Source organism: Danio aesculapii, chromosome 4, assembly GCF_903798145.1.
Source record: "Danio aesculapii chromosome 4, fDanAes4.1, whole genome shotgun sequence".
NCBI lineage: Eukaryota > Metazoa > Chordata > Actinopteri > Cypriniformes > Danionidae > Danio > Danio aesculapii.
In genome coordinates, this window is record NC_079438.1 from 47,445,834 (window position 1) to 47,461,953 (window position 16,120).

Sequence of the window (16,120 nt, forward strand, 5' to 3'; positions counted from 1 at the left end):
CCTTTTTTACCCGCTAAGGTATATTCAAACCAACACCGCTAACAAATGAACCCTTCTGACACACTTATGTGCCACAAGAGGGAGCTGACAATCACCTTTGGTCATCTGCTTTGTGCACATTAATCGACTTTAGCTTGAGTCTGAGTGAGTTAAATTGTGTTTGAGAGATTTTAATTTCGTCTAGCCAACTTTGATACATATTTGACGGTGACCCTGCAGGCTTTATTATTATACGATTATGTATTGGAAATTGTATTGCAGTTCACCATCCGCTCCACTAGGCAGTGCTCGCGCCTTCACGTTTAGTCTGACAGCTTCTTGGCAGCATGGCGTTTGTTTTGGATAGTGAACTGTTTTGAATACTTATGCTGAAGATGACAGCTCAGTGACAGTGTTTTAAAGTAACTAAACAACATATATACTAGCCTGTCAACTAAAACAACCGACACACGCTGCTATAAAGTGCAGGAATGCAGTGAAACTCGACTCACCTGTGAGTACATTTACAGTAACGTTGTTGTTTTTACATGTTCTCAATATGTCTTAATCTTTGTACTCGCAATTTTGCTGCAGCTAAATATTCACAAATTGATTAGTTATACTATTTTGGGAAGTGTTTGACCTGTTTACTAGAATTAATGTTATAACGAGTTGTTTTTGATGTGTCGCTGTGCTACTGTATGATAAACAGGGAACATGCGCGTGCACACAAATATGTTTATTGTACACAAATAAGTAAACTTTTGTTCTAACATTATTATTGATTGTTAGTATCATCATTGGACGGCGTTGTTTCTGCGGTTTTTGTTCACATATGTTTGTATTTCGCATAATTTAATGGAATGCTTTAATGAGTTTTTATGTCAGGAAAGTAATGGGAGTTATCAGGTTGATGGGCGTGGCCAACACAAAGGGGCGTTTTAATCGCTTAATCCTGATTGGGTTACGTCATAGTGACTGATATGTTTAGGGGTGGAGTCAGGTAACTATCATTTTCATTGCTTGTTTTAGAAACACCCACATATTCAGAAACGCCCACTTTTGCTCTGCAGAGACCCTTTTTATAATCCTTTCATGTGTTGACTCCGAAACCACGCCCACAATATTTAAATTCTGTTGAAACAAAATGTATTTTACTTAAACATAAATCTGAGTGCATTTAATAGATTTAAGTGTATTTATTTTGAGTGTGTTTAATTTATTTTGTTATTTTGTAGTGCAAGTTTCTGAGAAGTTTTAACTTATTTAAATATATAAAAATTATGGTTTATGTTTTGAGGTGAGCAGTGTTGTAAATCCATAATGTAACAAACAAGGTTATTCTAGTAAATGAAAACTAAGACAAAAACTATTGGTCAAAATATTTTTGTAACTGAAATAAAATAAAATATAATAAATGAAAACTAAAACTAGCAGCAAGCATAGGCTGGTATAAGTTTCTGACGGTATGATAATCTTGGATAAAAATATCACAGCTTCACGATATCCCTTTAATGCGTTTATTGCTCTAAAATAAGTTCTTTATAAATGTTTGGGTAAAAAAAAATGTTCCCCTTTTGAACACAATATATTTTATTTTAGGAAATATTTATAATATTTTGGAGTAAACATGTCAGGCTTAATAATTTAAACAAATATTTGACTTCTGCTGTCTTCATTGGTTTCAAATAGACAAAAATTATTTATAAGACAAAAAAAAACATTTAAAAAACCCAAAAAACCTTACGTATAGCTTAGGAACGGTGTAACAGAAGAATTACTTCTCCAAAACTGGTAAATCTTGAAACCGGTTATTGTCACATGCCTGCAGCAATCAATGAAAAAACAACTGCTATAAAATAATAATGTTTTTTAGTATTCATAAGCACTCATTATGTGTGTAAAAATAGTTATAGGGAAACACATGTAAGGTGTTTTACAACTAAACACATGCATGATTATATACAAAAACCTTAAACATTCGCTAAAAATATAAACTATAGCATGTTATATTATGTTTAATATGTTTAATATTCGACTTTTATTTGTTTAAGTTGCATTTGTATGGCTTTGGATTCAGTTTCAAACTGAGAGGTTTGCTGAAGAGATAATGTAAGTTGTGCAAACATTAAACTTCGCTTTGGTCTACACTACATGTTTTCTGTTAACTCTGATAAACTACTAAAACTGAAATTAAATATAAATAGCTTAATAACTAACAAAAACATTACTGGAACTTAAAACTAAACTGAAATTGATTGCAAATTTTAAAATAGTATTGAAATAAAAACTAATTTAAAATGCAAAACCTAATAACCTTGATGACAATCAGGTGGACACAAATCAAATAAGTCAAGTCAAGTGGAGTTTTATTGTATGTTTTTATTGTATGTTGTCTCGCAGGACAATGGTGCTAGATTAATCATAAATACAAACACAACGCAGGACATAAGAGCTATCTTAAAAAAACCTATGCATAACTAACATTTACTTTAAAATAAAATAAAATATTTAAACTATACACATAAGACAGGCTATACAAGTACTTTTACATGAGACTGAACAATGTTGTGCTGGATATTGTGCAAGAGAGGTATTAAAGGTGAATATTGTGCAAAAGAGGTATTTAAGGTTTAATATTGTGCAAGATTTATTTAAGGTTGAAGCAAGTAGTGCAATATGATTGTGGTACAGTTATAGTAAACGTTGCTTTCATTGTTTCATACTACTGTTTCAACGATACAAAATATTACTCATGTGAAGTATAATAACAGGGGTGTAAAATACTCAAGTAATTTTACTTGATTACTTAAGTGTTATTTTGGAGGATTTGCACTTTTTCTTGACTTCTACAATTTGATTTAACCGTAAAAGGTGTGCTTGTTAAAATTTTCCATTTTATATTATGCACATTAAAATGGTTAAACAGACAATGAAAGGTGCATACTTGAATAAATAATGTGTGTTTTTAATACATTGCTTTAGCTTGTTAAACAACCATGGGAAAAAAAGACCACTCGAAGTGTTTTTGTCGATTTTAAACCATTTATATTTATGAGTAAAACATTTTTTTTTTATTATTTAGAGTTTTTTTACATAGATATGGTGACATATTTTCAGATTATATTCATAGTTTAAATCCATTCACAGACAACACATTTTATCTTCAGAAGAGTTAAGGAATCAGTTAAAGAATCAGATTTTTTTGTAGACAAGACAAGTGAAAACATTTGTTATTCTGACAAATAAAAATTTCCTGGAAAGAATAAGACAATGGGCCCTATCATACACCCGGCGCAATAAGGCATGAGACATGTTTGCTGTGACGTGTTGCTATTTTCAGACCAGGACAACCCTAATTTTCCCATTTTACGCCACGTTGTTTAAATAGCAGATAATTTGCTAGACTTGTGGACTCATGGTCTAGAAAAGAGGTGTGTTAAGGCACATTGTTGGCGCATTGCTATTTTGAGGAACTCAAATAGACTACACAATAGACCAGCTGAAAGCAGATCTACAGTCCAACCCAAAGCGCGTTAGTTATGCGCCTCGCTTACACATTGCATAAAACACGCAGGATGTAGAGCAATACACAAATATTTTTACAAATGAAAAAGAATTAAAGGATTAAAATGTTACAAAATTATTATTTTCTACATAAATATAAATATAATATAGAAGGCCTGCATGCCTTCTTAATTTCAGGGGGCTTTTTTTAGTTTATTCATGGCAACTTGCTTTGCTATAATGTTATTATTAGTAGTAGTATTATTTATTATATGCAAATTTATATTTGTTTTATTAAAAATATGTTTAAATTTGTCCACCTGTCAGGTTTTGGACCATATGGGGCATAGCATGTGTATTTGGATATAACTCAATTTTTTGAGCACACTTCGTTATTATTGTTCATTTATTCGTTTGCTGAAAATTAAAACTGAATTTAGAAATAGTTTTGAAACAAATCTTTGTGCTTAACAAACGAAATTAGACTTTGCGTGTAGATCATTAAAATAAATCCCAGTATTTTATTGGAAATTTGGACAACGTGATCAGACGTTTGTAGAATAAAACAAATATTAATATTTTACTCAGACGTACTGAACACTCATGCAAACTTTTGCTATTTTTTCTCCATTTCAGTTACACTGCATAAATGTAAGTGTTTTTATTGGAATTTGGCTTTATTCATGTTGTCTGTTTTTATATGCAGCTATAATTGTGTGGTTATGCTGGTATGCTGAATTTCAAGTGTGTGGTTTGATATGTGTATTGTTTTTGTAAAAGTTTGACAGAAAGAAATAATTTTGTACTAGAAATCCCCCATCATGCATATGTGCCACATCCTTCCTATGAATATTCGGTCAAAGTTTATGTTTTTTCAATCAAACTCAAATCTTCAAATGTTTTACTCCCTGGTTAAACTTTTTTTTGTTATTTAGGTGAGCTTGATTTTATGTAGAATTTCAGAAGCATCTGAACACCTTGAATTTGTTTTTGCCTGAAGAAAATGCAGTTTTTCTTTAATATGGTAGATTTCAGACAAAGTCTTTACTCACTACCAAACCTATAAATTTAAGAAGCTTCAGTTATTTTCTAGCTTGAAAGGTATCTTTCTCTAGAGCTACAGTGCTCAGCATATATAAGTCCACCCCCCAGAAATCTATCTTTTAAATTAATATTTTTATAGGAAGCTATACATTACTATATTTGTGCATTTGCATTACATTAGTCAGTACTGAAGCCAAATCTGGAGCTTATCTAACAAAATAACTTATAATAATGGCCCAAAAACTAGCACACCCAAATGTATATGTTATAGAAAAATATTAATTACAAATTTAAAGAAGAGGAAAATTCAAGAGAAGCAAAAAACGTGAAAAATTTTGTTGAAAGTTTGTAGGTTGTAATTTTTTTTGCAATATTTTGCTTAAATTAAATTTTATTATCTTTCAATTTCTAAAAATGTTTGATGGGTAAAATATTTTTTTAATAAATATATCTGTTTAATAAATCTGTTTTGTTTAAATGCACCAAAATACATTGCCTATATTCACTGAGAAATGGATAAACATATTTATTTTCAGAATGGGGTGTACTCAATTATGCTGAGCACTGTATATGCAAAGCCACTGGCAATAGCTATCTTTCCATCCAAAGATATGAATTAACATATTTGCAAAACTGGACTATCACATAAAACATTTGCGAATAAAGCAAAGTTTCCTTCCAATGAGTCAAATAGAACTAAATCATCACTTCCTGATATACTGGTGCCAAATAAAAATAATAATAGAGTAATAGGAGTAACAAAAACAATGTTTTGACATGGACATCTTTTTTCCTTGTGACATTTGAAAAAAAGCTAATGATACGTTAAAATCATTACTACTATTCATTGACACATTTTGTAAAAAAAAGCATGTAAAAAGTTACGATTCTGACAATAAAAGCAATGTTGGTAATTATGATTAGAAGTGATCCTGATGAAAAATATCAGACAGTAAAAGTTGAAAAAAAAAAATTCTGACAGTGTTTGGACACTAACTGGGCTTTAATGGATTTTTTTTTTCTAACGCTGCCTAAAAATATGAATGCCTTAAAATGAACGTTGGTCTTTATAATATATAATATATAAATATATAATATTTAAAATGGTTTTGAAATAAAAAAAATGCACAACTTAATAATAATGTTTTGTAAGTAGACTGGAAGACTGGTGATGCTGATGCTTGTGAAAAAAATTATTGATATCAGCTAAAATAGAAAAATAGAAAAAATATATATTATATTAGTATAGTTTCTAAAATAGAAAATATACTAATATAAGTTTTATAATAATATATAATTTTTATGACACTTTAGCAAGGCCCTCTTTGTCTGTTATTGACAGTTTTGACTAATATCACTAGTTTTTTTTAGTCTAGGACTTCATACTAACGCTGAAAATCGGGTCCAAACGTCCAACCTAAATCCAGCCAAATATCAACGTCTAATGATGTTACAGCTTTATCTTATGTGGGCGTTATCACTATGACGTCTATCAGAAGTTGGATTTTGGTTGCCATACCTGTCAGTATTTGACGTTAATATGACGTTGGTTTAAGATGTTGGCTCCATGTTGGATTTTAGTCACTTTCTAACAGCTTAAAATTAACCAAATTTTTACGTCGTCCTTAGATGCTGGCTAGACCTTGAATTTTGGTCACCTGACATCACAACCTAAATCTAACCTAATATTAACATCTGTGTGCCTGCTGGGCAATAACTAAATGCACTACAGAATGTTACGTTTACACACACATGCACAAATAACATGTAAACGCATCAGCTTTTTACAGCATAATACTCACTACTCTTCAGTATTTTTGAAAGGGCTACTTTTTACTCATACTTTGAGTAATATTTACAACAGGTACTTTTACTCTACTTGCGCCACATTTTTAGGGAGGAAATGGTACTTTTACTTGAGTATGATTTTTAGTACTCTTTCCACCACTGCTTAGAGAACATGTAAACAGATCTGTTTACCCCACAGTCCAAAGACATGCGGTACAGGTGAATTGGGTAGGCTAAATTATCCGTAGTGTATGAGTGTGTATGGATGATTCCCAGAGATGGGTTGCAGCTGGAAGGGCATCCACTGTGTAAAACATATGCTGGATAAGTTGGTGGTTCATTCCACTGTGGCGACCCCAGATTAATAAACGGACTAAGCTCAAAAGAAAAGGAATGAATGAATGCATGCATATTTAGCTTGTGTATGTTTATTTGTATGTATTTATAATAATCAATTTTTTTATTAATACTTTTAGAACTCTATTTATAACTTTGTTCATAAATATTAGCTTAGAAAAATACTATACTTACATTTATTTGAAAAGTCAATTCTGTGACACCAAACAACTTACTGCATTTTAAAATAGAAATGGGTCACAATCTTTCCCAGAGATGGGTTGCGGCTGGAAGGGCATCCGCTGCGTAAAAACGTGCTGGATAAGTTGGCGGTTCATTCCGCCGGATTAATAAAGGGACTAAGCCGAAAAGAAAATGAATGAATGAATGGGTCACAACCTTTATACACTAAATGAAACAAAAAAGAATAAAATGTAAAGAAAATAAAAATGTACATTATTGTAATACTGAGATTTTTTTCCAAATTGCACCGACATTTAAAATTGATTTGTCATTTCTAACAAATAAAATTTTTAATAATTAGTCGGTCATTTTTGTTTTTACTGCAGAGCGCCCTTCAGAGGACATTATATGCCATTTGCAATACATCGCAAGCGTGTAAACAAATGAAAATAGCATTGGGTAAATTGTACACTACATACTGCTTTATCTCTATATTACGCTACAACAGCCAGTTAAATGGATGAGCATTAATTTGGATCATTTGAATTGGTTACTGTAGATCTGCACTGACTTGACTAAATGGATCATTGACTCAGTGAATTGTTACCCGTAGACTTGCTCTAAATGAATCATTGAATCAGTGAATTGTTACCTGTAGACTTGCTCTAAATGGATCATTGAATCAGTGACTCATTACCTGTAGACTTGCTCTAAATGGGTCATTTGAATCAGTGAATCGTTACCTGTAGACTTGCTCTAAATGGATCATTGATTCAGTGAATCGTTACCTGTAGACTTGCTCTAAATGGATCATTGATTCAGTGAATCGTTACCTGTAGACTTGCTCTAAATGGATCATTGAGTCAGTGAATCGTTACCTGTAGACTTGCTCTAAATGGATCATTGAGTCAGTGAATCGTTACCTGTAGACTTGCTCTAAATGGATCATTGATTCAGTGAATCGTTACCTGTAGACTTGCTCTAAATGGATCATTGAGTCAGTGAATCGTTACCTGTAGACTTGCTCTAAATGGATCATTGAGTCAGTGAATCGTTACCTGTAGACTTGCTCTAAATGGATCATTGATTCAGTGAATCGTTACCTGTAGACTTGCTCTAAATGAATCATTGATTCAGTGAATCGTTACCTGTAGACTTGCAAATAGTTTATCTAGTAAGCTCTATAAATGTTTTTATTAAATATTGTTTAGAATATCTGTCCTAGTCTGATGTTTAGATCTGCTGTTTGACAGTGTCTTTATTTCTGTGTTTCCTCTAGAAAATGAGGGAAGTGTTTGGACCGTACAGTCAACAGAAGCAGAGCTCCAGGGCGTTTGGACAGCCGTTTTAGACATCTGCTGATGGCCAGGTAAGACTCACTTTTGTTTTTGTGTTCTGTTGTATCGGTTACCATCACTTCCTTTCTGGAGGGTCAACCCCTCCAGAAAGGAAGTGATGGTAACCGAAACGGGGAGAGAAGGGACGGGGACCCCTTTTTTATAGCGCTAATTTATTTTTTTTGTAAAAAGCAGCATAACCCCTGCTGTACATGGCCCCGTAGGTCAGGGGAGGAACGCTCCATCCTCCCCCTTCATTCACTCTGACACTCACACATATCGCAGTGATCTGGCTGGGATTGAACCAGCGACCTCTTAACCCATGAGGCAATGCTCTACCACTGAGCCACAGTCACATACCTAGTGATGTGCTGGATATTATAATTGACCTTTTTGCCTGTAGGTGGCCACAGAGTAAATGTGAGCAGAGTTGGGCTTCGAATCCAAGCCTTTCTGACAGCCTTGCCCATGGTGAACATGTGTTTAGCCAGTAGCGCCACCATGGCACTCATGCATATCACAGAAGTTTATGGCACTTTGTTGGATATGATGACACTACATTAATGTAATAGCAAGGTTTGAACCCTGGACTCTTTGATATCAATGCAATGCTTTTACCAGTGAGCCACAGATCTTTTAATCAAACACTTGATGGAACTTATATTTTACTGTGATTTTACCATGAATCATGTCAACTTACACACCCTCTGTGGTTTACATCTTAACTCACTGAGGAACATGAACCCATGATGTTATCCAGACGAGAATCTGCATTTCACCACTCATGCCACTGTGGTTTTCACACTTTGTTTTATATTTAATGGCTACAGTGTAATACAATGATGGGATTTGAACTCAAGGCTCCATGTTCACAGTGCAGCACTTTAAGCTGTTGAGCTACTGAATCTGTGCTGAAGTGTGAGACTTGGAGTAGAAATCACTTGATTTGCACATTGGTTTTTTATTTGTTCAGTCATATGTTCCCTAATTGATGTTTGGTTTTTATTTATAGAAAAAAGCAGCACAGACGTGAAGGCGATGTGATCAAGGCTAAACACAGGTAAGATACAAGTTCTTATACAGAATATAGTGAGCGTGACTTGAAAAACTGCTTCATTAGAACTTCAGGTTATTTTATTTAAATTAGCTGACCAAGTGGTGAAAAAGGCTTAGTTACAGTATACAGCTTTGAAAGATTTCATTGCTGAAGCCGTGTCTTCAACAGTTTGTACAATGCCTCCCTGCACTGCATGTTTTGCATGTCTCGTTAGTCAAACACACCTGATTCAACTCATCAGCTCATTAGCAGAGACTCCAGAACCTGAAATGGCTGTGAGAAAGGAGACATGCAAAATGTGCACTGGTGTAATGGAGGATAATAGTTAATTGTAATTGGCCTGACCTTTTCACAAACACAAAAATCAGCTCTTCACATTAATAAAACAACACAAATTATACAAACACCTCATATTTAATTGAAGTTACTGATATGTAGATTACACTTGTAATGAAAATATTAGCAAACAGTGTAAAATAAAGTGTCATTTCACATGTTTTGACTAGACTTATGCCAATATTCAATAATTTGAGCATGCACAATATTGATATTGTGGACACTTTAAAATACGCCGAGTAATTACTCTAAACTTTTTCAGAGTGAATTTAATAATACTCAAATTGCTGTGTTGGCAGTGGTTGTCCGTGTTGTACGTTTTTACATTTTTCTGTGACTACTTACAGGGTTTTTGTTCGTTAACTCTGTACAGTGATGTTTCATTTGTTAACGTTAACTAAATGTAAGTGTAATGACACTACAACAGCATTTATTAATGTTAGGTCATGTTAACTTAATACCTAATAACTAGGCCCACACGGAACCTGCGTGTGCTGATTTTTAGCCCATCATTAAATCTATTTATTTTCCAGTGTAAATGTGTGTAAATTTATGTTTATAGAGTTTTTTAATTATTTTCAGCACTAATATTGACAAATATGAAAAATGTTGATATGATTTAATTACAATACAGTTTGTAAAGTATTATTTTTCTGTCTTTCAGTAGATATATTATATCTGAGACTTGCTTTGTTTACTAAATAAGTGGTTCTAATTGGATTGGCATTGTGAACATTAAATAAAAGTTAAAAGGGTATTATTTTTTAATTTATTATATTAAGTTTTTAGTTATGATACTCTCAAAATTATTCCACATGAATCTGCAGATTTTTTATGAAATTCTGTGCAGAAAAAATGTCTGCAGACTCTGTCTCGCCCTACTAATAACTCATTTAAATCTAAATCCTAATTGATTGAATGGAGTTAATAACTAATACAATACAGCTGTATTTTTAAATGAACTTTAACATAACTATAATATGGCTATTTCTCACTGTTAATTTTAGAACACTGAGAGACGTTATTGTAAAGTGTTACGTATTGTACTTCATCATCCTTTTGTTTATTTTAAACATTAATTTGCTCTAAACATGTATATACAGTACAGGAAAGCAACACAACCAAGCATCTTTTATCATTATACCTGTAAGGTAATCTTAGGTCAATTTAGTGAAAATACGGTGATAAAATCTAAAGCAATTAACCGCAACAAGAAGATTGATATTGGCAGAAGCCTAGTTTAAACTGTGTTTTTATTTGCATTTACATTTTAACTAGTAGGTGTCAGAGCTTGTAGCATGTAGAGCATTCAGTTCAGTTTAATTGATTCAGAGTTTTGGAAAGCTCTGTTCCTTCCAAGTAAAATGTGGAGCTCTGTTGGTCCCCAGGACTGGAGTATTAAACAGTTACTGCTGTAGATCCATTCCAACTGAAGTCATCTTATTAGAAAAAAAGAAAAATACAGGTTAATTAACAAATGTTGCATTATTAATTTACTTCCAAGTTCAAGATCTAATTTATGTTGTAGTCAGTTAACAAAAACAAAACATGTACATTTCTCCGCAGAATTAAGTTCACATATCAGAATTCTGATTTTCTTCCTCAAAATCCTGTTTAAATTTCACAATTAGTTTTTTCCCCCCTCAAAAATTATTAAGTTTTCATCAATTAATTTTCTAAACTCTTGTTTTTACCACATTTGTGAGTTTGCATCCTGAAATTACTAGATATGAACTTGCACATCTGAGGGAAAATATCTGAATTGAAACAACACAAGTTTATAAGAAGGTCAGTTCGGTTCAGTTCGGTTAAATGAGTAAACACACACAATAACATGAAATTGTGGTTTTAATTGTGAACAAGCATGATGAATATAAATGTAAATAATTAAGTAAAACATCGACTTCAAACTTACTAGATACTCACATATACATTAAGTTGTTTGAGTTTTGCCTGTTTACACATTGAGCAGCAAAGCCTCTTTGGTTAAACGCATCTGTTTTACAGTATAATTTAAAAGATCATTTAGCCAAACTGCTAAAACACGTTGCTTTACACGCCGAAACGCTGCCATAAATCACAGATTTGCTTTCAAATGTGTTTTATTCATTTCTCAGCCTTCTTACCTGCGACTGAACACTTCGAGTTCATGATCTGAATAACCCTGATTCATTGTCCACAAGAGGGCGCTGACGACCATTTATTTGACACTCGACATTGAGCTATTTAATATCCTAATAGATGCACTATATTGTCTGGGTGTCTACATTTTAAACTATTATTATTATTATTATTTTGGGAATTTAAACGGCTCATAAACTTAAATAAACGAGGCTTTAACACTGTAACTCGTCCAGTTAGGAACTCTAGTGCAGTTTTTCATCCGCTCCACCAGGCGTCGCGCGCGTTTTCTCGTTCAGTCTGACTCGGAGCTTCAGGATGTTGACAATGTGACGTTTGTTTTGGTGCAGCAGCATCAGCACGAGTGTACAGTTTTAAACACATAAACTGAAGATGACAGCTCAGTGAGAGTGTTTTAATGTCACTAAACAACATTTAATGCAGTCCGACAACTAAAATAACCGACACACGCTGAGATAAAGGACAGGAATGCAGTGAAAAGCGACTTACCTGTAAGTTACTGTACAGTATTTCTCCTGCTTTGCCTCATGAAGTCTTTATTTCTTGTACTTCAGTCGCAGTTAAGTTCATGTTTAGCACTTATTGAAGTGTCTTTAGTGACATGTTTAAGCAGAGCTCTCCTGTTTGTTTAAACAGCTTTGTTTACATGCTGCTCTCTGTCACTGTCAGACATTTAAGAGTAAATGAGCTGGTAGTTGTTGTTTTATATGTAAAGGCTTTGAGTTAAACAGCCTCTTATTATAAAGTAGAACAAAACATAACATGTGTTCAGAAGCTCTGATGTTCTGCTGTGTTTCTAGAGCTTTCACAGTCAATATTTAGGCTGTAAATGTGTATAATTGTGAATGATTAATTGTAATATCTGTCAGAGTGTGATGTTTAGAGCTGCTGTTTGACAGTGTGTTTATTTCTGTGTTTCCTGTAGAGAATGAGGGATGTGTTTGGACCGTACAGTCAACAGAAGCAGAGCTCCGGGATGTTTGGACTACATTTACAGGCAGGATGGACATCTGCTGCGGACAGGTAAGACCTCCCGCTCGTTTTTGTGTTTTGTGCTATCGGTTACCATCACTTCCTTTCTGGAGGATCAACCCCTCCAGAAAGGAAGTGATGGTAACCGAAACGGGGAGAGAAGGGACGGGGACCCCTTTTTTATAGAGCTAATTTATTTTTTTTGTAAAAAGTAGCATAACCCCTGCTGTACATGGCCCCGTAGGTCAGGGGAGGAACGCTCCATCCTCCCCCTTCATTCACTCCAACACTCACACATATCGCAGTGATCTGGCTGGGATTGAACCAGCGACCTCTTAACCCTTGAGGCAATGCTCTACCACTGAGCCACAGTCACATACCTAGTTATATGCTGGAACGTATATTTGACCTGTTCACCTGTAGGTGAGGTAAAGAGCAAAAGTGAGCAGAGCTGGGCTTTGAACCCAAATCTTTCTGACAGCGTTGCCCATGGAGTACATGTATTCAGCCAGTAGCGCCACCATGACACTCATGCATATCACAGAAGTTTATGGCACTTTGTTGGATATGATGACACTACATTAATGTAATAGCAAGGTTTGAACCCTGGACTCTTTGATATCAATGCAATGCTTTTACCAGTGAGCCACAGATCTTTTAATCAAACACTTGATGGAACTTATATTTTACTGTGATTTTACCATGAATCATGCCAACTTACATACCCTCTGTGGTTTACATCTTAACTCACTGAGGAACATGAACCCATGATGTTATCCAGACGAGAATCTGCATTTCACCACTCACGCCACTGTGGTTTTCACACTTTGTTTTATATTTAACAGCTACAGTGTAATACAATGATGGGATTTGAACTCAAGGCTCCATGTTCCCAGTTCAACACGTTTAGCTGTTGAGCCATTGAATCTGTGCTGAAGTGTGAGACTTGGAGTAGAAATCACTTGATTTATAAAACAATGTTTTTTTATTTGTTCAGTCATATGTTCCCTAATGGTTGTTTGGTTTTTATTTATAAGGAAAAAGCAGCACAGACGTGAAGGCGATGTGATCAAGGCTAAACACAGGTAAGATACAAGCTCTTATACAGAATATAGTGAGCGTGACTTGAAAAACTGCTTCATTAGAACTTCAGGTTATTTTATTTAAATTAGCTGACCAAGTGGTGAAAAAGGCTTAGTTACAGTATACAGCTTTGAAAGATTTCATTGCTGAAGCCGTGTCTTCAACAGTTTGTACAATGCCTCCCTGCACTGCATGTTTTGCATGTCTCGTTAGTCAAACACACCTGATTCAACTCATCAGCTCATTAGCAGAGACTCCAGAACCTGAAATGGCTGTGAGAAAGGAGACATGCAAAATGTGCACTGGTGTAATGGAGGATAATAGTTAATTGTAATTGGCTTGACCTTTTCACAAACACAAAAATCAGCTCTTCACATTAATAAAACAACACAAATTATACAAACACCTCATATTTAATTGAAGTTACTGATATGTAGATTACACTTGTAATGAAAATATTAGCGAACAGTGTAAAATAAAGTGTCATTTCACATGTTTTGAATAGACTTATGCCAATATTCAATAATTTGAGCATGCACAATATTGATATTGTGGACACTTTAAAATACGCCGAGTAATTACTCTAAACTTTTTCAGAGTGAATTTAATAATACTCAAATTGCTGTGTTGGCAGTGGTTGTCCGTGTTGTACGTTTTTACATTTTTCTGTGACTACTTACAGGGTTTTTGTTCGTTAACTCTGTACAGTGATGTTTCATTTGTTAACGTTAACTAAATGTAAGTGTAATGACACTACAACAGCATTTATTAATGTTAGGTCATGTTAACTTAATACCTAATAACTAGGCCCACACGGAACCTGCGTGTGCTGATTTTTAGCCCATCATTAAATCTATTTATTTTCCAGTGTAAATGTGTGTAAATTTATGTTTATAGAGTTTTTTAATTATTTTCAGCACTAATATTGACAAATATGAAAAATGTTGATATGATTTAATTACAATACAGTTTGTAAAGTATTATTTTTCTGTCTTTCAGTAGATATATTATATCTGAGACTTGCTTTGTTTACTAAATAAGTGGTTCTAATTGGATTGGCATTGTGAACATTAAATAAAAGTTAAAAGGGTATTATTTTTTAATTTATTATATTAAGTTTTTAGTTATGATACTCTCAAAATTATTCCACATGAATCTGCAGATTTTTTATGAAATTCTGTGCAGAAAAAATGTCTGCAGACTCTGTCTGGCCCTACTAATAACTCATTTAAATCTAAATCCTAATTGATTGAATGGAGTTAATAACTAATACAATACAGCTGTATTTTTAAATGAACTTTAACATAACTATAATATGGCTATTTCTCACTGTTAATTTTAGAACACTGAGAGACGTTATTGTAAAGTGTTACGTATTGTACTTCATCATCCTTTTGTTTATTTTAAACATTAATTTGCTCTAAACATGTATATACAGTACAGTAAAGCAACACAACCAAGCATCTTTTATCATTATACCTGTAAGGTAATCTTAGGTCAATTTAGTGAAAATACGGTGATAAAATCTAAAGCAATTAACCGCAACAAGAAGATTTGATATTGGCAGAAGCCTAGTTTAAACTGTGTTTTTATTTGCATTTACATTTTAACTAGTAGGTGTCAGAGCTTGTAGCATGTAGAGCATTCAGTTCAGTTTAATTGATTCAGAGTTTTGGAAAGCTCTGTTCCTTCCAAGTAAAATGTGGAGCTCTGTTGGTCCCCAGGACTGGAGTATTAAACGGTTACTGCTGTAGATCCATTCCAACTGAAGTCATCTTATTAGAAAAAAAGAAAAATACAGGTTAATTAACAAATGTTGCATTATTAATTTAATTCCAAGTTCAAGATCTAATTTATGTTGTAGTCAGTTAACAAAAACAAAACATGTACATTTCTCCGCAGAATTAAGTTCACATATCAGAATTCTGATTTTCTTCCTCAAAATCCTGTTTAAATTTCACAATTAGTTTTTTCCCCCCTCAAAAATTATTAAGTTTTCATCAATTAATTTTCTAAACTCTTGTTTTTACCACATTTGTGAGTTTGCATCCTGAAATTACTAGATATAAACTTGCACATCTGAGGGAAAATATCTGAATTGAAACAACACAAGTTTATAAGAAGGTCAGTTCGGTTCAGTTCGGTTAAATGAGTAAACACACACAATAACATGAAACTGTGGTTTTAACTGTGAACAAGCATGATGAATATAAATGTAAATAATTAAGTAAAACATCGACTTGAAACTTACTAGATACTCACATATACATTAAGTTGTTTGAGTTTTGCCTGTTTACACATTGAGCAGCAAAGCCTCTTTGGTTAAACGCATCTGTTTTACAGTATAATTTAAAAG

General features: G+C 33.5%; 1 long non-coding RNA gene across 3 annotated transcripts in view; it reads left to right on the forward strand.

Moving 5' to 3' along the window:
* The first annotated feature begins 334 nt into the window (after positions 1-334).
* Positions 335-16,120, forward strand: part of LOC130223142 (uncharacterized) — a 47,082-nt gene continuing 31,296 nt past the window's right edge. The window contains exons 1-5 of one of the 3 annotated variants that reach the window (XR_008836586.1): positions 335-493; positions 8,117-8,206; positions 9,187-9,234; positions 12,635-12,732; positions 13,719-13,766. This is a non-coding gene — a long non-coding RNA (uncharacterized LOC130223142). Of the gene's footprint in view, positions 494-8,116; positions 8,207-9,186; positions 9,235-12,028; positions 12,201-12,634; positions 12,733-13,718; positions 13,767-16,120 lie in introns of those variants that run through there. The other 2 variants (XR_008836588.1, XR_008836589.1) reach the window with 2 other exon arrangements.